The 22,315-nt window shown below is 37.3% G+C and overlaps 1 protein-coding gene across 1 annotated transcript in view; it reads left to right on the top strand.

The window, feature by feature from the left end:
- GABRA3 (gamma-aminobutyric acid type A receptor subunit alpha3) overlaps positions 1-22,315 on the top strand; it is a 369,872-nt gene that overhangs the window by 68,455 nt on the left and 279,102 nt on the right. The window lies entirely within an intron of this gene.

The following is a 22,315-nucleotide window of genomic DNA, read 5'->3' as shown; positions in this document are numbered from 1 at the left end:
TAACCCCTTTTGCAAAATGCCATTTATATTAGTTTTTAAAGGGCTGCTGTAACAAAGTACAACAAACTGGGTAGCTTAAAACAACAGAAATTTGTTTTCTCACAGTTCGGAAGGCTAAAAGTCCAAAATCAAGATGTTGGTAGGGCTGTACTCCCTCCAAAGGCTCTAGAAGAGGATCTATCCTTGCCTCTTCAAGTTTCTGGTAGTTGCAGGTATCCTTGGTTTATGGCATCTTCACTGCAATATCTGCCTCTGTCATAAAATTTTCTCTAAATTTCCCTCTTCTTATAAGGATACCAGCCATTGGATTTAGGGTCCACCCTAATCTAGTATGTCATCATCTTAAAACTTGATTATATCTTCAAAGACCCTATAACCAAATAAGGTCACATTTATAGGTACCAGAGATGGAACTTAAATGTCTTTTTTTGGAGGAGACATAATTCCACCCTTAACAGCATCTACACTTGAAGATATTTACTTTTTTTAAAGCTTTTCAATAATATTTATTATTTACTTAAAAAGAATCTAAAATTTTTGTGCATGATGAAGCATTGAATAGAATTTTTAAAGTACCAAAATTGGTATACCATTGCAATCTAGATTTAGAGTCTCTCTTGCTGAAAGATGTGATGTACTACTGAAATGAGAAAACAACATTTTGGAAAATATGGTGACTAAGACAATGAAATCTTCATCACTATCAACTGATATTTAACAGTTTCAACATTTGCTCTTCTTTTTCTTCATGTTATGGTTTATTTATCTTAATTTTGTTATTACAATGTGGAAGTAAGCATTTTGTACATTATGTCTCTGTGAATGTGTAATAATTTTTTAAGCTTGTGTTTTTTTAATTATGTTAATCACCATACATTACATCATTAGTTTTTGATGTAGTGTTCCATGATTCATTATTTGCATATAATACCCAGTGCTCCATGCAGAACGTGCCCTCTTTAATACACATCACCAGGCTAACCCATCCTCCCACCTCCCTCCCCTCTACAACCCTCAGTTTGTTTTTCAGAGTCCATCGTCTCTCATGGTTCATCTCCCCCTCCAATTTCCCCCCCTTCATTCTTCCCCTCCTGCTATCTTCTTCCTTTTTTTTTTTTAACATATAATGTATTATTTGTTTCTGAGGTACAGATCTGTGATTCAACAGTCTTGCAGAATTCACAGCGCTCACCATAGCACATACCCTCCCCAATGTCTGTCACCCAGCCGCCCCATCGCTCCCACCCCCCACCACTCCAGCAACCCTCAGTTTGTTTCCTGAGATTAAGAATTCCTCATATCAGTGAGGTTATATTATACAAGTCTTTCTCTGATTGACTTATTTTGCTCAGCATAACACTCTCCAGTTCCATCCTATGTGTAATAATTTTTAAATTCTTATTATTTATTTTATTTGAGTATAGTTGACACAAAATGTTACATTAGTTTCAGGTGTACAACATAGTGATTTGACAGGTTTATACATCATGCTATGTTCACCACAAGTGTAGCTACCATCTGTCCTGATACATCACTATTACAATATCATTGATTATATTTTTTATGCTGTGTTTTTTATTCCCATGATTTATTCATTCCAAAACTGGAAGCCTGTATCTCCCACTCAAAATTTGCTTTTATATTATGGCTTTTTAATTAGGTATTATGTCCATCTGAGTAAGCATGACAGTTTGTTCATATACTGCTAATGTTTGAGCTTGACCTATGTTTGTCTATGTTCTATGTTGTAATCATATTGGGCAGCATCGTTACTAACTCATACATCAGTCACATCTGTCTTCTACTTCAGCATTGCTCTTTGCTCCTATACCATGTCCACTGCCCCCGTATTTTGGATATATTTATTTTTTTGTTCAAGGTCATGCATTTTTATTGGGTATTTTCTTGTGATATGTCCTCTTGTATCATCATTCATACTTCACATTTTAGGGTTGTCAGGATGTACATCATGATAAAATACTCAAACGCAAGAGGTAGATGTTTATGTACAATAGCCATCTGATATGGCATGGGGTCTCATTTTGCACCATTGTCATCTTATCCTTGACTGAAAGAACTAGATTATATATTATGGATATCCTGAAGTTGGATATCCAACTGTTTGTGTATTGTATGTGTTTACCCATTGACTAGATATATATATGATCAATGTTGCTAGTCTATCATAAGTATGTAAAAAACATCATGATTTTCTGTGTATAGAATGATAGCTTCTATAACATGGATATTAGTTCTTATATTGTGTTCATTGGTTCCTACACAATGGTTGTTTCCTCCATATTTGCTGTCTATTCCTGTATCATGTCTACTAACTGTATTATAGCTGTTAGCTCACATAATGGCATTGTTTGAGTATATAACAGGCTCAAACACAAATTCTGGATATTCACAATGATTATTTTTAATTAGACATTATGTCCATCTGAATCTCCTTTTGTACCATTGTCATCTTCTCCTGGACCAAAGTCATTCATTGCTTCTTTGGTGATTTTTTATCATGCATCATATCTGAGTAAGAATCACACCACAGTTTATTTCTATACCATGTACATCTATGCCTGTATTGTAATTGACATCTCACATCCTATAGGTGTGTGGTTGTGCAACATGTCCTATAGGTGTGTTGGTGTGATCTGCTCCTGGACCAATGCCATACATTCCAGTAACTAAAAAAATTACCTGAGCAGTTTTTCACTCTATGATTCTTGGTTGGTGTACCATATCAGTCCCCTCTTTCATATATGAGTTGACTCATTCTCCGTGATATTCTAAACATGCATAATGAATTTCTGCTTGTATACTGTGTTTGAAGTTATACTATGCATTTTGACTTTTTAAAAAATTTAAATTCAATTAACCAACTTTTATATACATTTCCACTTAAATACTGTGCTTGTTTGAAAATACACTATCATTGTCTACTCTTATACTGGGAATTACTATTTTGTACCATGTATATTAGTTTGTGCACCATGGTTTTGCTATTGCAATGAGTTTTCTCTCCTTTTTCATCACTGTCTTCTCCTATAACCTGGGTGTCGCTCATGTTGTAGGTTCTTCTGTGTGTGCATCATGGTCAAATGCTCAGACTCCTTGGTGGCTGCTTATGCACCATGAATGTTTGAGCATGTGCTATGGTGTCTACTTGTGCAACATCACCATCTGCTTCTGTGGAACAAAGCCATTCATTACTCTGTTTTTAAGTATTCTACTGTGTCTGTGAAAAGAATCACAGCATATTGTCATTTATTGTAGTATTTAAGAGAATGGGTAGTGGAGCCAAAATAACTGGATTTGAATCCTGAATTATCCACTTACTAGCTGTGGGATCTTGGGCATATCAATACACATTTCTATGCTTTATTTTCTTGCAAAATGACAAAAATAATACCTCATAAGGTTGTTATGAGGATTGTATGAATTATTATACATACATATTTTTAACACTGCCTGGCATGTAGTAAGATATATGTGGTGATGATGAAGATAAGGGATACCATGTCCCTTGATTCTCTATCATGATTGTCAGCTCATTCTGGAGTTCTGTAGGTGTGCATTATGGCATAATGTTCAGACACTGGTACTAGTGTTTAATGCACCATGATAGGAACATATGCCATCAAGTCTCCCTTTGAATAACTGCTATCTGCACTATCCTATTATCTCCTGCCCTATTGTTTTCAGCTCTTTTATCATCACTATCTCCCCTAATATCCTTTTTCATTTGACCCTCTATTGTGGTCATCAGCTCCTTTTCTTGGGGTGTCTGGGTGTACATCACAGTAAAATGCTCAAACATTAGTGGTAGTTGTTTATGCACCATGATTGTCTGAGCATTTGCCATGATATCCCCCCTAGCATTACTGCCATAAGCTGCTGGCCTAAAGAAAATGTATTCATGTATTATGTTTCCTTTATTCATATGCGCAGTCTTTCTAAGCATATTCCATTACATGTTGTTTGCTTCTGAATCACATCTACATGCTTTTGTATTCTAGGTTTTTGCTCATGCATCATGGTTGTCTGAACATACAGCATGCTTGTGTACTCATATCCCATGGTTCCTGAGCAGAAAACTTCATTGCCTGCTGCTTTACAGGGAAATGGTGTTTCGTGCATCATGTATATCAGTTTATGCTTTATGGTAATTTGCTCCCATTCCATGGCTCTCTACTCCTTGATCACTCCTGCCTTTTCCTGCACTGTATATATTCAAAGATGATAAATGTTTTCACATGTCACTGGCTTGTCTGAGTGTGCATCACAATCAAATGCCTGTGGTAGCTGTTCATGCACCTGGTTATTTAAACTTGTACTATAATTTCACAGCATTGCCGTCTGGTCCTAAAGAAATATATTGTGTTGTTTTTTTTTTTTTTTTAAATCACCAACCACATCCATTTCAGGAAGCATACTGGCATGTCTATTTGCTTCTGTGTCATTGCTATTGATTCATGCCATGGGGTTGTGTAGGTAAGCATCATAAGCAAATGCTCAAATACTAGTCATGGCTGTTAATGCAACATGGCCATCTGAGTATTTGGCGTCAGGTCTCCTTTTGCATATCTGATTTCTACTCATGGACAAAACTATTCACTTCTCTACTATGGCTTTTTTGTAAAGCACAATATCTATCTGAGTACCAGATATCATGAGCACCACAACATGATTTTCTTCTCCAAAAACAAGCTTGTGAATCATATCTTGTGTCTTGTGGCTCCTGTATCATGACTGCTATAACATAGTATAGAGTGGTTTTGTTTACCTGTGTACATTATAATCAAATGATCAAATACTGCTTATGGCTTTCATCAACTGTTGTGTGAACATATTCCATGGTGTCTCTCTATATGCCATTAACATCTCTTCTGAAATAATCATTTGTGTATTGAGATGTTTTGATCATGTACTATATTCATCTGTGATGTCTCCACTCATGGTTATTTTCTATTGTACTTTGTCTCTTGGCTCTAAACAGCTATTGGCTTTCTCTATAGTTGTATGAAACTACATAATGCATTCTCTTTTATTGTGTTTGAAGTTTTACTACAATGTTCTTTTTATTCATTTGTGTGAAAATGCACCATCACTGTCTGCTTTTTACTAAGAATGAAAATTTCTGTACCATAAATATCATTTTGTGCACCATAGTTATTTACTTCAATGTGTTTGCTTCCTCCTTCGTCTTCAGTATCTACTCCTATACACTGGATGTCAGCTCATGTTGCAGGATCTTCTGAGTGTGCATCGTAGTCAAATGCTCAGACTCCTGTGGTGGCTGCTCATGCACCACGGATGTTTGAGCATGTGCTACGGTGTCTACTTTTGCTACATTGCTGCCTACTCCTGGACCAAAGCCATTCGTTCCTGTACTCTGTATTTTTTAATCTTGTACCACATCCATTTGAGGAAGCATGGCACCATCAGTGTATATGCACAGTGCTGACTCTGAAGTTAGAATGCTTGAATTTAATCCCAATTCTGCCATTTAATAGCTTGGTGTCCTTGCACCCCTTTGTGTCCCTGTTTTCTCAACTGCAAAATAATAGTAAGGATAATACCTACCTCGTAGGGTTGTTGTGAGGATTCAAATTGTTAAATGTAAAATGCTTAGATTAGTGTCTGGTACATGGTAAATGCTGATAATATTAAGTTAGTATGTCTTTTTGTTCTGTATTATGATTGTCAGCTTGCATTCTGAGATTGTCTGGTTGTATGTCTCAGTCATATGCTACATTACTGGTGGTGGCTATACTTCCAACATGGTCATCTGATGTTATGCCTTTATTTCTCCTTTTGCAATAATGTCTCCCTCAATAAAACCATTTATTGCTGTGTTATATTCTTTTTTACTCATCACATCTACCTGAGCAAGAACAGCACAGTAGTTGACTACTCTACCATTTCCACCTGTATCTGTATAATTGATAGCTCATGTTTCAAGGCATATTGATGTGTGTCATGTTCAAACAATCAAACAGCAGTAAATGATTGATTGATTTTGCATTGTTATCATCTGAACATATATCATGGTTTCCCACCATTACCATCTACTCCTGGACCAAGTAATTCCTTCCTGTATTGTATCTTTTTGATCATATATTGTGATTATCTGTGCAATTTTCACTAAGTGATTATTTTCTTTGTACCATTCTGTCTTCCCTTGTATATAGGTGTTGGCTCATTTTTCATGGTAGTCTGAACATGCATGAGGAATTTCTGTTCATATAATATATTTGGGGTTTATAGATTTCTACTCATATACTATGATTCTGTAAAAATGTAGTTATTGTCTACTTCTGAATTAAGAATGGAATCTTCTGTATCATGAATAACAATTTTTTAATTGTGACAGTATATGGTTTGCCTACACTTCTGTCATCCTGATATCAGCTCATGTTGCAGGATGATTGAATTGTGCCTTGTGGTCAAATGTTCTGCCTACTGTGGTGGCTGCTCAAGCACCATGGATGTTTGATAATGGGCTATGAATCTACATAGGCAACAGTGTTTGCTGTCTGTATCAGCAATATAGCCATTAGTTTTTTTACTGTGTATTTTTGATTTCCCACCATGTACATCGGAGATAGCACAGTGTCACTGATATATAATGAGGTTAGACTGATGTACAAGTCACTTCCTACCTTTCTACCTTACTTTCCTCAATCCTAAAATAATAGTAATACCTACCTCATATGCTTGTTGTGAAAGTAAAATAGTTATTATATGTAAAGTTCTTAATCCCTGGTATATAATAAGTACTAAATAAGTATAAACTATTATCATCATTGGCATTATTATTATACTAGTATTGTTTTCTCTGTTCTCTATATTAGGAGTGACAGCCTTTGTTCTGAGATTGTCTTGGTTTACATTATAGTCAAATATTTAAGCACTCATGGTGTCTTTACAACACACAAATGTCTGAGCATTTGCCCTGATGTCATGTATTGGGTCATTGCCATCTGTTCCTGGACCATTCCACGTCATCTTATTTTATAATTTCTTAAATATTGTATCGAGTCTACTTCAGTAAGTATTATTCTATGGCTTTCTCTACCTACTATTTCTAACTTCTATAACATACTTGTATGTGCATCACGTTTATCTGATATGCTCATATACCATGGTTTTTGTATATAACATAATCATGTCTACTGTTGTAATGAGATTGCCATTTTCTGTGTTATGGAAATAAGTTTATGTAGCAAATTTATTTTGAACTCCCTTTTTATGGCTTCCCATTATTGCTCTCAGTTTCTATATCATCCTTTTGCCTCTGTATCCTGGCTCTCAGCATATATTTTGAAGTTATTTGATTGTACATTAGAAGCTCAAGTGCCAGTGATGTTTGTTCATACCCCATTGATGTTTGAATATATACTGTGTTGTTTCCCTTTTCACTATTTTCACCTACTTTTGCCCCCAAATTGCTGTTACTGTATTGTAGTTTTTTGATCTCATGCCATATCCATGTGAACAAGCTCTAAACCATGATTCTCTGCTCCTTGAAGTTTTTGATCATTCACAATGTTTTCATTTGTGGCTTCTGATCACTCACCATACTCATTCTTCATATGATACACCACAACTTTCTTAGCATGAATCATTATCATTTGATCCTGTACTGAGAATGCCATCTTCTGTACTTTGGACCATACATTAGCTTATGCATGTTGTTTTTCAGGTCCTACACTAAGGTATTCTTCCTCTCCATCACTGCTGTCTGCTCCTATACTATCTAACTATATCATGGCTAAGAGCTTATTTTGCAGTTTTCTGAGAAGCATTGTGATTATATAGTGTTCATGGTCTCCTTTTGCCTCATTGTTACCTGCTATGTTCCTTCATATATCAATTACTGCCTGCACTTGGGTGATATAGATCTGCTCTTGAATCATTGCTATCTCCTTCTATATAATAACTATTAGCTTGTTCACAAGGCTTTCTGATTGTGCATCATTGTCAAATGCTCACACTCCAGTAGTGTATCTTCATCATGCACTGTGGTCATTTGGGTATACACCATGGAATCTCCATTTGCATTAATTCCTTTAGCTCCTGGAACAAAGCCATTTTTAAAAAACTCATGCTCCATGTTTTTATCACATAGCAGCATTTGTGATTGCATCTTTACTGTGTCCATTTATTCCTACACCATGGCTGTTTCCTCTTGTTTCATAAGTTTCAGTTATGTTCTGAGATTATTTGGTATGCATCATGGTCAAATTCTTAAAAAGCCATTGGTGGATATTCATGTGCCTTTTTGATCTATGCCAGGGTGGTCCCTTTCATATTATTACCCTCTATTTCTGGGTCAAACTCATTTCTTTCATGTTTTATGTATATTTAATTCATGCAACACATATACTTCAGTAAGCAGATCATAGTATTATTTCCTTGTCTTAAGTTGTAGAAGTGTACTTATTTACTATGTGCTTTAACTATGATTGTCTATACCAGTCCTGAGAATGAGGGATTATAAGCATTAGATAATTGGCTCATGTACCATGATTGCCTACTTTTCTATCACTATTCTCCTTTTTCATGTCCAAATGTCTACTGTTTCATGCCTTTCAGCATGTGTTGTGGGTTGTTTGAGTGTACATGATCAACTGCTCAAACTTAAGTAGTAACTGTTCATGCATCATGGGTGCTTGAGCATGTACCAGTGTACTTTTGCATTGTTACATCTGCTCCTGAAGCAAATTCATTTGTTTTAGTATTTTTTAATCATATGCAATATCTATCTGAATAATTACTATTCTATCATTACGTGCTCCAGCCCTACTATGACATGTCCCATGGTTGAATGACTTCATGGTAACATCATGGGTTCCTTCATTCACTGTGGCCATCTACTCATTTACCATTGCCACTTTAGCATGCATCCTGAGTCTCTTAAAATATTAATGATTTCTCATACACAATGGTTGTCAACTTATGCATAAGAACATCTTCTCCTTTATGGCCAAGGTCATCTGAGCACATGTAAGTTGATAATCCATAGTTGGGTCATGATTATCGTAACAGATCACTAATTCATGTGGTTCTATGCTAAACTCTTAGTAATGTCTATTTATCCACTGTAGCAATCTTATATAATGCTGCTATAAACATAGGGGTGCATGTATCCATTTGAATTAATGTTTTTGTATTCTTTGGGTAAATACCCAGTAGTGTGATTGCTGAACCATAGGGTAGTTCTATTTTTAAATTTTTGAGGAACCTCCATACTGTTTTCCAGAGTGGCTGCACCAGTTTGCATTCCCACCAACAGTGCAAGAGGGTTCCCCTTTCTGCACATCCTCACCAATACCTGTTGTTTCTTTTGTTGTCAATTTAAGCCATTCTGACAGGTGTGAGGTGATATCTCATTGTAGTTTTGATTTGCATTTCCCTGATGATGAATGATGTTGAGTATCTTTCCATGTGTTTGTTAGTCATCTGGATGTCTTCCTTGGAGAAATGTCTGTTCATGTCTACTGCCCATTTTTAAACTGGATTATTCATTTTTGGGGTGTTGAGTTTCATAAGTTCTTTATATATTTTGGATACTAACCCTTTATCAGATATGCCATTTGCAAATATATTCTCCCACTCTGTAGGTTGCCTTTTAGTTTTGTTGACTGTTGCTTTTGCTGTACAGGAGTTTTATATTTTGATGTAGTCCCAATAGTTGATTTTTGCTTTTGTTTCCCTTCCCTCAGGAGACATATCAAGAAAACTGTTGCTATAGCTGATGTCAAAAAAATTACTGCCTTTGCTCTCTTTTGGATTTTTTTTTTTGCAATGTAATGCAAGTTTTATTTATTTACTTTTTTATTGACATATAATGTATTATTTGTTTCAGGGATACAAGTCTGTGATTCATCAGTCTTATATAATACCCAGTGCTCATTACAACACATACCCTCCCCAATGTCCATTACTCAGTTACCCCATCCCCCCCTCTCCCCTCCGGTGACTCTCAGTTTGTTCCCTAAGATTAAGAGTCTCTTTCATTTGTCTCCCTCTCTGGTTTCATCTTGTTTCATTTTTTCATCTCTTCCCCTATGATCCTTTGCCTTGTTTCTTAAATTTCACATATCAGTGAGATCATATGATAATTGCCTTTCTCTGAATGACTTATTTTGCTTAGCATAATACCCTCTAGTTCCATCCACCTCATTGCAAATAGCAAGATTTCAATTTTTGATGGCTGCATAATATTTCATTGTGTATATATACCACATCTTTTTTATCCACTCATTTGTCAATGGATAGCTGGGCTCTTTCCATAGTTTGGCTCTTGTGGACATTGCTGTTATAAACATTGGGGTGCAGGTGCCCCCTTTGGATCACTACATTTGTATCTTTGGGGTAAATACTGAGTAGTGCAATTGCTGGGCCATAGGGTAGCTCTATTTTAAACTTTTTGAGGAACCTCCATACTGTTTTCCAGAGTGGCTGCACCAACTTGCATTCCCATCTTCTAGGATTTTTATGGTTTCAGATCTCACATTTAGGTCTTTAATCCACTTCGAATTTATTTTTGTGTATGGTGTAAGAAAGTGGTCCAGTTTCATTCTTTTGCATGTTGCTGTCCAGTTTTCCCAGCACCATTTGTTAAAAAGACCGTCTTTTTCCTACTAGATATTCTTTCCTGCTTTGCCAAAGATTAGTTGACCATAGAGTTGAGGGTCCTTTTCTGGGTTTTCTGTTCTGTTCTAATGATCTATGTGTCTATTTTTGTGCCAGTACCATACTGTTTTGATTACTATAGCTTTGCAATATAACTTGAACTCTGCAATTGTGATGCCTCCATCTTTGCTTTTCTTTTTCAAGATTGCTTTCGCTATTTGGGGTATTTTGTGGTTCCATATAAATGTTAGGATTGTTTGTTCTAGTTCTGTGGAAAATGCTGTTGGTATTTTGATAGGGATTGTATTAAATGTGTAGATTGCTTTGGGTAGTATAGACATTTTAACAATACTTATTGTCCCAATCCATGAGCATGGAATGACTTTCCATTTTCTTGTGTCATCTTCAATTTCCTTCATCAGTGTTTTGTAGTTTTCAGATTACAGGTCTTCAACCTCTTTGGTTAAGTTTATTCCTAGGTATTTTACTATTTTTAGTGCAATTTTAGATGAGATTGTTTTCTTAATTTCTATTTCTGCTGCTTCATTATTAGTGTATTAAAATATAACAGATGTGATGAGCACTGGGTGTTGTATGCAACTGATGAATTATTGAACTCTACATCTGAAACTAATGATGTACTATATGTTGGCTAATTGACTTTAAATAAAAAAAAGAAATGCAACAGATTTCTTTTTTTTTTTTTAAAGATTTTATTTATTTATTTGAGAGAGAGAGAATGAGAGACAGAGAGCATGATAGGGAGGAGGGTCAGAGGGAGAAGCAGACTCCCTGCCGAGCAGGGAGCCCGATGCGGGACTCGATCCTGGGACTCCAGGATCATGACCTGAGCCGAAGGCAGTTGCTCAACCAACTGAGCCACCCAGGCGCCCCGAAATGCAACAGATTTCTAGATTGATTTTGTATCCTATGACTGCTGAATTTGTTTATCAGTTCATGTCAGTTTTTGGTGTAGTCTTTAGGGCTTTCTGTACAGAGTATCATGTAATCTGCAAATAGAGTTTTACTTCTTCCTTACTGATTTGGATGCATTTTATTTCTTTATGTTGCCTGATTGCTGTGTTTAGAACTTCCAGTACTATGTTGAATGGAAGCAGTGAGAGTGGACATCCTTGTTTTGTTCCTGATCTTTGTGGAAAAGATTTTAGATTTTCCCCATTAGGATGATGTTCACTGTGTGTTTTTCATATAAGGCTTTTATTATATTGAGGTATGCTCCCTCTAAACCTACTTTGCTGAGAGTTTTTATCATGACTGGGTGTTGTATTTTGTCAAATGCTTTTTCTGCATCTATTGAAATGATCATATGGTCTTGATCCTTTCTCTTATTGATGTGATGTATCATATTGATTGATTTGCAAATGTTGAAACACCCTTGCATCACAAGAATAAATCCCACTTGATTGTGGTGAATGATTTTTTAAATGTATTGTTGAATTTGGTGTGCTGATATTTTGTTGAGGATTTTTGCATCTATGTTCATCGGGGATATATGCCTGAAGTTCTCTTTTTAGTGGTGTCTTTATATGGTTTTGTTATCTGAGAAATGATGGCTACTTAGAATGAATTTGGAAATTTTCTTTCCTTTTCTATCTTTTTTGGGATAGTTTCAGAAGAATAGGTATTATCTCTTCTTTAAATATTTGGTAGAATTTACCTGTGAAGTGATCTGGTCCTGGACTTATGTTTGTTTGAAGTTTTTCTTTGATTAGGGATTTCAGGTCATTGCTGGTAATCATTCCGTTCAAATTTTCTATTATTTTCCACTTCAGTTTTAGTAGGTTATGTTTCTAGGAATTTATCCATTTCTTCTAGGTTGTACAATTTATTGGCACATAATTTTTCATAATCTCTTAAAATTGTTTGTATTTCTGTGGTGTTGGTTATCCTTTCATTTCTGATTTGAGTCCTCTCCCTCTCTCTCTCTCTCTTTTTTTTTTTTTTTGATGAGTCTGGATAGAGGTTTATCATTTTTTAAAAATTTCAAAGAACCAGCTCCTGGTTTCATTGTTCTGTTCTATTGTGTGTGTGTGTGTGTGTGTGTGTTTAGTTTCTATATCATTTATTTCTGCTCTAATCTTTATTATTTTCTTCCTTCTGCTGGTTTGGGGTTTTGTTTGTTCGTTTTCTAGCTCCTTTAGGTATAAGTTTAGGTTGTTTATTTGAGATATTCTTGCTTCTTGAGGTAGGCCTGTTTTGTTATAAACTTTCCTCTTAGTACCACTTTTGCTGCATCCTAAAGGTATTAGACTATTTTATTTTCATTTGTTTCCATGACTTTCTGATTTCTTCTTTGCTTTCTTGGTAGACCCATTCATTGTTTAGTAGCATGTTACTTAACCTCCATGAATTTTCGCCATTTCCAGATTTTTTCTTGTGGTTGATTTCTAGTCCAATGGTGTTGTGGTCAGAAAAGATGAAAGATAGGACTTCAATCCTTTTGAATTTGTTGAGACTTGTTTTGTGGCCTAATATGTGATGTTTTAGAGCATGTTCTATGTGTACTTGAAAAAAAATGTGTATTCTGTATTAGGATGAAATGTTCTGAATATATCTGTTAAATCCATCTGGTTCAGTGTGTCATTCAAAGCCATTCTTTCCTTATTGATTTTCTGTTTGGATGATCTGTCCATAGATGTGAGTGGGGTGTTAAAGTTCCCTACTATTATTGTATTACTACTGATTAGCTCCTTTATGTTTGTTATTAACTATTTTATGTATTTGGGTGCTCCTATGTTGGGTGCATAAATACTTACAATTGTGATATCTCCTTGTTGGATTGTCCCCATTATTATTATTAATTATTTTATTTTATTTATTTATTTATTTATTTTAAAAGATTTTATTTATTTATTTGAGAGAGAGAATGAGAGACAGAGAGCATGAGAGGGAGGAAGGTCAGAGGGAGAAGCAGACTCCCTGCCGAGCAGGGAGCCCGATGCGGGACTCGATCCCGGGACTCCAGGATCATGACCTGAGCCGAAGGTAGTCGCTTAACCAACTGAGCCACCCAGGCGCCCCTATTATTAATTATTTTAAATATTTATTTATTTTAGAGAGGGAGAGCAAGCACAAGTGGGAGGGGCAGGGAGAGGGAGAGAGAATCCTAAGCAGACTCCACACTGAGTGGAAAGCCCAATGCAGGGCTCGATCTTACAACCCTGAGATCACAATCTGAGTTCAAACCGAGAGTTGGACACTTAACTGACGGCACCACCCAGGCGCCCCTGTCCCCACTTTTTTTTTTTCTTATATAGCATCCTTTCTCATCTCTTTGTTTTATAGGCTATCTTGTCCGGTATACTTATCACTACCCTGGCTTCCTTTTCACTTCTCTTTGCTTGATAAATATTTCTCCATTCCTTCACTTTCAATCTGCAGGTGTCTTTAGGTCTGAAATGAGTCTCTTGTAGGCAGCATATAGATGGGTCTTGTTTTTTTATCAACTCTGATACCCTACGTCTTTTGATTGGAGCATTTAGTCCATTTACATCCAAAGTAATTATTGATGGGTATGTACACATTGCTATTTTCTACTTGTTTTATGGTTGTTTTTGTAGTTTTTCTCTCATCCTTTCTTCTCTCACTCCCTTTCATTGTTTACTGGCTTTCTTTTGTGATATACTTGGAATCCTTTATTCTTTGCCTATCTATTACTGGTTTTTGATTTTTTATTTGTAGTTACTGTTACATTTGTATATAACATCTGCTTATAGCATTCTATATGAAATTGATGGACACTTACGTTTGAGCCCATTCTTTACTCCTCTCCCCCTGCCCCAATTCTAGGTATATGATATTATATTTTATACCCTTTATTTTGTGAATCCCTTGACTAATTTGTATAGAAATACTTATTTGTGCTACCTTTTAAAATTTAATTTAATTTTATTGTGTGAGTCACCATACATTAGTTTTTGATGTGGTGTCCTATGATTCATTGTTTTCGTATAGCACCCAGTGCTCCATGCAATACATGCCCTCCTTAATAACCATCACCGGGCTAAGCCATCACCCCACACCCCTTCCCTCTAAAACCCTCAGTTTGTTTCTCAGAGTCCATAGTCTGTCATGGTTCATCTCCCCCTCTGATTCCCCCCCCTTCATTTTTCCCTTCCTTCTCCTAATGTCCTCCATGCTATTCCTTATGTTCGACAAATAAGTGAAACCATATGATAATTGACTTTCTCTGCTTGACTTATTTCACTTAGCATAAACTCCTCCAGTCCCATTCATGTTGATGTAAAAGTTGGATATTCATCCTTTCTGATGGCTGAGTAATATTCCATTGTATATATGGACCACCTCTTCTTTATCCATTCATCTGTTAAAGGGCATCTCGGCTCTTTCCACAGTTTGGCTATTGCGGAAATTGCTGCTATGAACATTGGGGTGCATATGGCCCTTCTTTTCACTACATCTCTGACTTTGGGGTAATTAGGGTCATAGGGTAGCTCTATTTTTAAGTTTTTGAGGAACCTCCACACTGTTTTCCAAAGTGGCTGTACCCACTTGCATTCCCACCAACAGTGTAAGAGGGTTCCCCTTTCTCCACAACCTCTCCAACATTTGTTGTTTCTTGCCTTGTCGATTTTTGCCATTCTAACTGGTGTAAGGTGGTATCTCAATATGGTTTTGATTTGAATTTCTCTGATGGCTAATGATGATGAACATTTTTTCATGTGTCTGTTAGCCATTTGTATGTCTTCTTTTTAAGAAATGTCTGTTCATGTCTTCTGCCCATTTTTTTGCCTTGTTTTTTGGGTGTTGAGCCTGAGAAGTTCTTTATAAACCTTGGATACCAACCCTTTATCTGTAGTGTCATTTGCAAATATCTTCTCCCATTCTGTGGGTTGCCTCTTTGTTTTGTTGACTGTTTCCTTTGCTGTGCAGAAGATTTTATCTTGATGAAGTCCCAAAAGTTCATTTTTGCTTTTGTTTCACTAGCCTTTGGAGATGTATCTTGAAAGAAGTTGCTGTGGCTGATGCCAAAGAGGTTACTGCCTATGCTCTCCTCTAGGATTTTGATGGATTCCTGTCTCACATTGAGGTCTTTCATCCATTTTATCTTTGTGTATGGCATTAGCAAATGGTCGAGTTTCATTCTTCTGCATGTGGCTCTCCAATTTTCCCAGCACCATTTATTGAAGAGACTGGTTTTTTTTTTTTTCCATTGCATATTTTTTTCCTGCTTTGTCAAAGATTATTTGGCCATAGAGTTGAGGGTCCATATCTGGGCTCTCTATTCTGTTCCATTGGTCTATATGTCTTTTTTTGTGCCAGTACCATGCTGTCTTGGTGATCACTGCTTTGTAATATAGCTTGAAATCAAGCAAGATGATGCCCCCAGCTTTGTTTTTCTTTTTCAACATTTCCTTGGTGATTCGGGGTCTTTCCTGATTCCATACAAATTTTAGGATTGTTTGTTCCAGCACTTTGAAAAATATCATTGGAATTTTGATAGGGATGGCGTTAAAGGTATAGATTGCTCTGGGTAGCATAGACATTTTAACAATGTTTATTCTTTCAATCCATGAGCATAGAATATTTTTCCATCTTTTTGTGTCTTCAATTTTTTTTCATGAATGTTCTGTACTTCCTAGAATATAGATCCTTTACCTCTTTGATTAGGTTTATTCCACGGTATCTTATGGTTTTTGGTGCTATTGTAAATGGAATCGATTCTCTAATTTCTCTTTCTACAGTTGCATTGTTAGTGTATAAGAAAGCAACTGATTTCTGTGCATTGATTTTGTATCCTGCCACATTACTGAATTGCTGTATGAGTTCTAGTAATTTGGGGGTGGAGTCTTTTGGGTTTTCCACGTAAAGTATCATGCCATCTGCAAAGAGAGAGAGTTTGACTTCTTCTTTGCCAACTTGAATCCCTTTTATTTCTTTTTGTTGTCTGATTGCTGTTGCTACGACTTCTAGTACTATGTTGAACAATAGTGGCAAGAGTGGGCATCTTTGACGTGTTCCTGATCTTAAGGGAAAAGCTCTCAGCTTTTCCCTATTGAAGATGATATTCACTGTGGGTTTTTCATAGATGGATTTTATGAACATGAAGTATGTTCCCTCTATCCCTATACTCTGAAGAATTTTAATCATGAAAGGATGCTGTATTTTGTCAAATGTTTTTTCTGCATCAATTGAGAGGACCATATGGTTCTTCTCTCTTCTCTTATTAATGTGTTCTATCACATTGATTGATTTGCGAATGTTGAACCACCCTTGCATCCCAGGGATAAATCCCACTTGGTCGTGGTAGATGATCCTTTTAATGTATTGTTAGATCTTATTAGCTAGGATTTTCTTGAGAATTTTGGAATCCATATTCATCAGGGATATCGGTCTGAAATTGTTCCTCTTCATGGGGTGTTTGCCTGGTTTGGGGATTAAGGTAATTCTGGCCTCATAGAATGAGTCTGGAAGCTTTCCTTCTGTTTCTATTTTTTGAAACAGCTTCAGTAGAATAGGTATTATTTCTTTTTTGAATGTTTGGTAGAATTCCCCAGGGAATCCATCAGGCCCTGGACTCTTGTTTTTTGGGAGGTTTTTGATCACTGCTTTAATCTCGTTACTGGTTATTGGTCTCTTCAGGTTGTCAATTTCTTCCTGTTTCAATCTTGGCAGTTTTTAGGTTTCCAGGAAGGCATCCATTTCATCTACATTACTCAGCTTATTGGCATATAGTTGTTGATGATAATTTCTAAGAATTGTTTCTATTTCCTTGGTGTTAGTCGTGATCTCTCCCCTTTCATTCATAATTTTATTAATTTGGGTTTTTTCTTTTCTTTTGGGTAAGTCTGGCCAGTGGTTTATCGATTTTATTAATTCCTTCAAAGAACCAGCTTCTAGTTTCATTGATCTGATCTACTGTGTTTCTGGTTTCTAATTCATTGATCTCTGCTCTAATCTTAATTATTTCTCTTCTAATGTATGGCTTAGGCATCGTTTGTTGCTTTTTCTCCAGTTCTTCTAGGTGTAAAGTTAGTTGGTGAATTCGGGATTTTTGTATTTTTTTGAGTGAGGCTTGGATGGCTATGTATTTCCCCCTTTTCAGTATCCCACAGTTTTTGGACCAGTGTGTTTTTGTTCTCATTGGTTTCCATGAATTGTTTACGTTCTTCTTTGATTTCCTTGTTGACTCAAATATTCTTGAGGAGAGTAGTCTTTAGCTTCCAAGAGTTTGAATTTCTTCAAAATTTTTTGTGTTTGAGTTCCAGTTTTAAAGCATTATGGTTTTAGAATATGCAGGGAGTAATCTCAATCTTTTGGTATCAATTGAAATCTGATTTGTGACCCAGTATGTGGTCTATTCTGGAGAAGGTTACATGTGCACTTTAGAAGAATGAGTATTCTGTTGTTTTAGGGTGGAATATTTTGTATATATTTATGAGGTCCATCTGGCCCAGTGTGTCATTCAAAGTTCTTGTTTCTTCGTTGATTTTCTGCTTAGATGATCTGTTTATGGCTGAGAGTGGAATATTGAGGTCTCCTACAATTAATGTATTATTATTGGTATGACTATTTTGGTTAACAGGTGGCATATGTAGTTGGCTGCTCCCATGTTGGGGGTATAGATATTTACAATTGTTAGATCTTCTTGTTGGATAGACCCTTTAAGAATGATATAGTGTCCTTCTGTGTCTCTAACTACAGTCTTTAGTTTAAAATCTAATTTGTTGATATAAGAATTGTGACCCCAGCTTTCTTTTGAGGTCCATTGGCATGGAAGATGGATCTCCATCCCTTCACTTTTAGTCTAGATGTATCTTTAGGTTAAAAATGAGTCTCTTGTAAACAGCATATGGATGGGTCCTGTCTTTTTATCCAATCTGCAACCTTGTGCTGTTCTATGGGAAAATCGAGGTCATTCGCATTGAGAGTGATTATTGAAAGATATGAATTTATTGCCATCACGTTGACTGTGAAGTCCTTGTTTCTATAGATTGTCTCTGTAAATTTCTGTTCTATATCACTCTTGGGGTCTTTCTTCTTTTATAGAGCCCCCCTTCATATTTCTTGCAGGGCCAGCTTAGTGTTCACATATTCTTTCAATTTTTGCTGGTCTTGGAAGCTCTGCATCTCTCCATCCATTCTAAATGACAGCCTTGCCAGATAAAGTATTCTTGGCTGCATGTTCTTCTCATTTAGTACCCTGAATATGTCTTACCAGGTCTTTCTGGCTCGCCAGGTCTCTGTGTATAGGTCTGATGTTATTCTGATGTTCCTCCCTCTGTATGTAAGGAATCTCTTCCCCCTAACTGCCGTTAAGATGGTTTCCTTGGTTCTCAGATTTGCGAGTTTTACTATTACATGCTGGGGCATTGGTCTGTTTTTCTTGCTTTTGGGCAGGGTCCTTTCTGCATCTAGGACACAAATGTTTGTTTCATTCTCCAGATTAGGGAAGTTCTCAGCTACGATTTGCTCAAATATATCTTCTAGTCCTCTCTCTCTCTCTCATCCCCTCAGGGATCCCAATAATTCTGACATTAGAATGTTTCATGGTGTCACTTATTTCTCTGATTCTGTTTTCATGGATTTTGAGTTGTTTTTCCCTGGCCTCTTTATCCTTCTTTTTTTTTTTTTTTATCAATTTGTCTTCTAGGTCACTAATTAGTTCTTCTGCCTCGTTTAGCCTAGCTGTTAGAATATCTAGATTAGATTGGATCTCATTGATAGCATTTTTAAGTTCTGCCAGTTCAGCTTTCATCTCTGCCCTTTGAGACTCTGTGTTGCCATTAATCAGTTTCTCCATTCTAGCTATCATCTTCATAACTGTTACCCTGAAGTCCATTTCCGACATATTGGTTATATCTGTATCTATTTGTAAATCTGTGGCAGAAGTCACAATCTCTGAGTCTTTCTTATTTTGGAGGTTCCTCCTTCTAGTCATTCTGTTGAAGGGTGGTTGAGGGAATGTACAGAGTCCAAATTATTGACCACAACCCAAGCAAGATGCACCTGTTTTGTAAGGACCTTAGTGTTGACGGCCTCTTGTTCTCCCAGTCTGTCTTCTGGGGGAAGGGCCTGCCGCACTGTTACTCAGGCAACCCCGTTTGGGCAGAGTTGCACTGCCACCTGTGTGGGGGAGAATGGACTCAGTGAAAACCGGTTTTTTTGGGCTTTTGTTCTCTGTTGGCTTTCCCTGGCAGCTTTACACTTCTCTTAGGAGAGTCAGAGCAGAGGAGACCATTTGCAACCCTCTGCCTCAGAACAGAGAGATCACAGTCTGTTCTTCAGTGAGCTCTCCAGGCCACACTATCTCTGTTTCTGTCTGTGCTGCTTTAAACCTCAGCATCCTGGGTTGTGCATGGCTCAGCAGCGCTCCCAGTCCTCGCCTACAGGTCAGGGCACAGGGGTAAGTCTCTGCCCTTTGTCCTTCTAAAACCACCAGCTGCCCCCAGTTCGCATGCACGGCCCCATTGCTCCAGGTTTCAGTCTGGGGGGCTGCCCTAAATTCCATTCCCTGTCACTACAGGTCTGTGAGTCTGTGCCCTGTCCCCAGCATGGGAGGCTTTTGCACTCTGGTGGTGCAGGATCCACACGGCTCCCTCCCCCTTCAGTTTATCTTCCTATATCTGCCCGCAGAATCATGGCTCCCTGCTTCATACCTCGAAACCAATCACCTGTGATATTCTGTTTGTAGAGATCCAGATCTTCTTACATCTCAGGCTGATTTTGTGGGTGTTCAGAGTGGTCTGATAGATATCCAGCTCAATTCAGGGGACCAGTTTTAATAGGGTCCCCTACTCCTCTGCCATATTTTTTCCCCTTATTTGTACGACTTTTGTGTTTCCTACTTTTCATACTCTCATTTATGGTCTTTTCTTTCTACTCAAAGTGTCCCCTTTCATATTCTTTGCAGGGCTGGTTTAGTGGTCCTGAATTCCTTTAGTTTTTGTTTGAGAAACTCTTTATCTCTCCTATTCTGATAGCCTTGCTGGATAGAGTATTCTTGGCTGCACATTTTTCCCTTATAGTGCTTTGAATATATCATGTACTGCCTTCTGGCCTGCAACGTTTCTGCTGAAAAGTCCGCTCATAGACTTATGGGGTTTCTCTTGTATATAACTGTCTTCTTTTCTCCTGATGATTTTTTTTTTTAAAGATTTTATTTATTTGAGAGAGAGAGAGAACAAGCAGGGGGAGCTGTAGAGAGAGAGAGGGAGAAGCAGGCTTCCCATTGAACAGGGAACCCAATGTGGGGCTCAATCCCAGGACCCTGGGATCATGACCTGAGCTGAAGGCAGATGCTTATCTGACTGAGCCACCCAGGTGCCCCTCTTGATCCTTTTAGAATTTTTTATTTATGACTATTTTTTTTTTTCTGTTTTAACTGCTGTGTGTCTTGATGTGGATCTCCTTGGGTTCAATTTGTTGGGGGATCTCTGTGCCTCCTGGATCTGGATATCCGTTTCCTTCCCCAGATTTGGGAAATTTTCAGCTATTATTTCTTCAAATAAAATTTCTGTCTCTTTTTTCTCTCTCTCCTGGTATCCCTATAATGTGAATGTTATTACACTTGATGGAGTTACTCAATTCCCTAATTCTATTCTCAACTTGCATAATTTTTTTTTTCTCTCACTTACCCAAGTTGATTGCTTTCCTGTACTCTGACTTCCAGTTCACTGATTTGTTCTTCTGCTTCATTTATCCTGCCGTTTATTCCATCAGGTATATTTTAAATTTAATTTATTGTATTCTTCACCTCTGATTGGTTCTTTTTTATCTCTTTGTTATTGGTCTCACTGATGTCCTCTACACTTATCTCAAGTCCAGTGGTATCTTTATGATCATTACTTTAAATTCTCGTCCAGCATATTACTTAAGTCCATTTTGCTTAGGTCTCTTCCTGTGGTTTTGTCCTCTGCTTTCATTTAGGATGTATTCCTCTGTTTCCTAATTTTATCTAACTCTCTCTGTCTGTTCCTCTGTGTTAGGAAAGTCAGCTTTGTCTTCTTATTCTTGATGGAGTTACTCAATTACTCTTAAGAAGAAGAGGTCCTCTCATGCCCTTCTGTTACCCATTACTTGGCACTTCAGGGAGTGTCTCCTATATGTGCTGCCCTTACCCTGCTCTTGGGTCCTGGTGCACCTTCTTTAGTCATCACAGTTCTCTTTGCCTGTTGTGGACAGTGTTTGGTCCCAGCCACAGGGAGGCACATGTTAACAAGGAGTGTGCTGGTCTGCTTGTGAAATGAGACCTGCCATCATTGCTGGAATTGAAGCTCTGTAAAATGTGCATGTCAGGAGATGTAGTGTTGGCAGGATTTGTACCAGTCTTCTGAGGGAGGGGACCTGCAGCAATGGGACTGAGGCAAGTGTGACTGGGAAGGATGGATCTGCTGAATCATAGGGGGGCAGGGCTTGGTGTAAGCAGGTAGGTAGGGAGTGTAGGTGTTGGGCTGGTTCCTGTATGTGGCCATGTGTTTATGCTGGGGTGGGGAGGGAAATGGTACCTTCCAGGTCCTTTGTTCCTGGAGGGGTCTTCCTGCATTCTCTGTCTCTCTGGAATATGCTCTGAGATGAGTACATAACTCTCCATTCTATATGTCTAGCAGTAGAAATGGGGACCATGGGTATGTGTGTTATTAACTTTACAATCTAATGCCAAACTTTTCTGTAAGGAGTTTGTGCCATT

Source organism: Mirounga angustirostris, unplaced genomic scaffold (assembly GCF_029215605.1).
Source record: "Mirounga angustirostris isolate CCGP_5_RB_7025 unplaced genomic scaffold, mMirAng1.0.hap1 SCAF_11, whole genome shotgun sequence".
NCBI lineage: Eukaryota > Metazoa > Chordata > Mammalia > Carnivora > Phocidae > Mirounga > Mirounga angustirostris.
The sequence above is the reverse complement of the archived record's forward strand: the minus strand, read 5'-3'. Positions and strand labels throughout refer to the sequence as shown.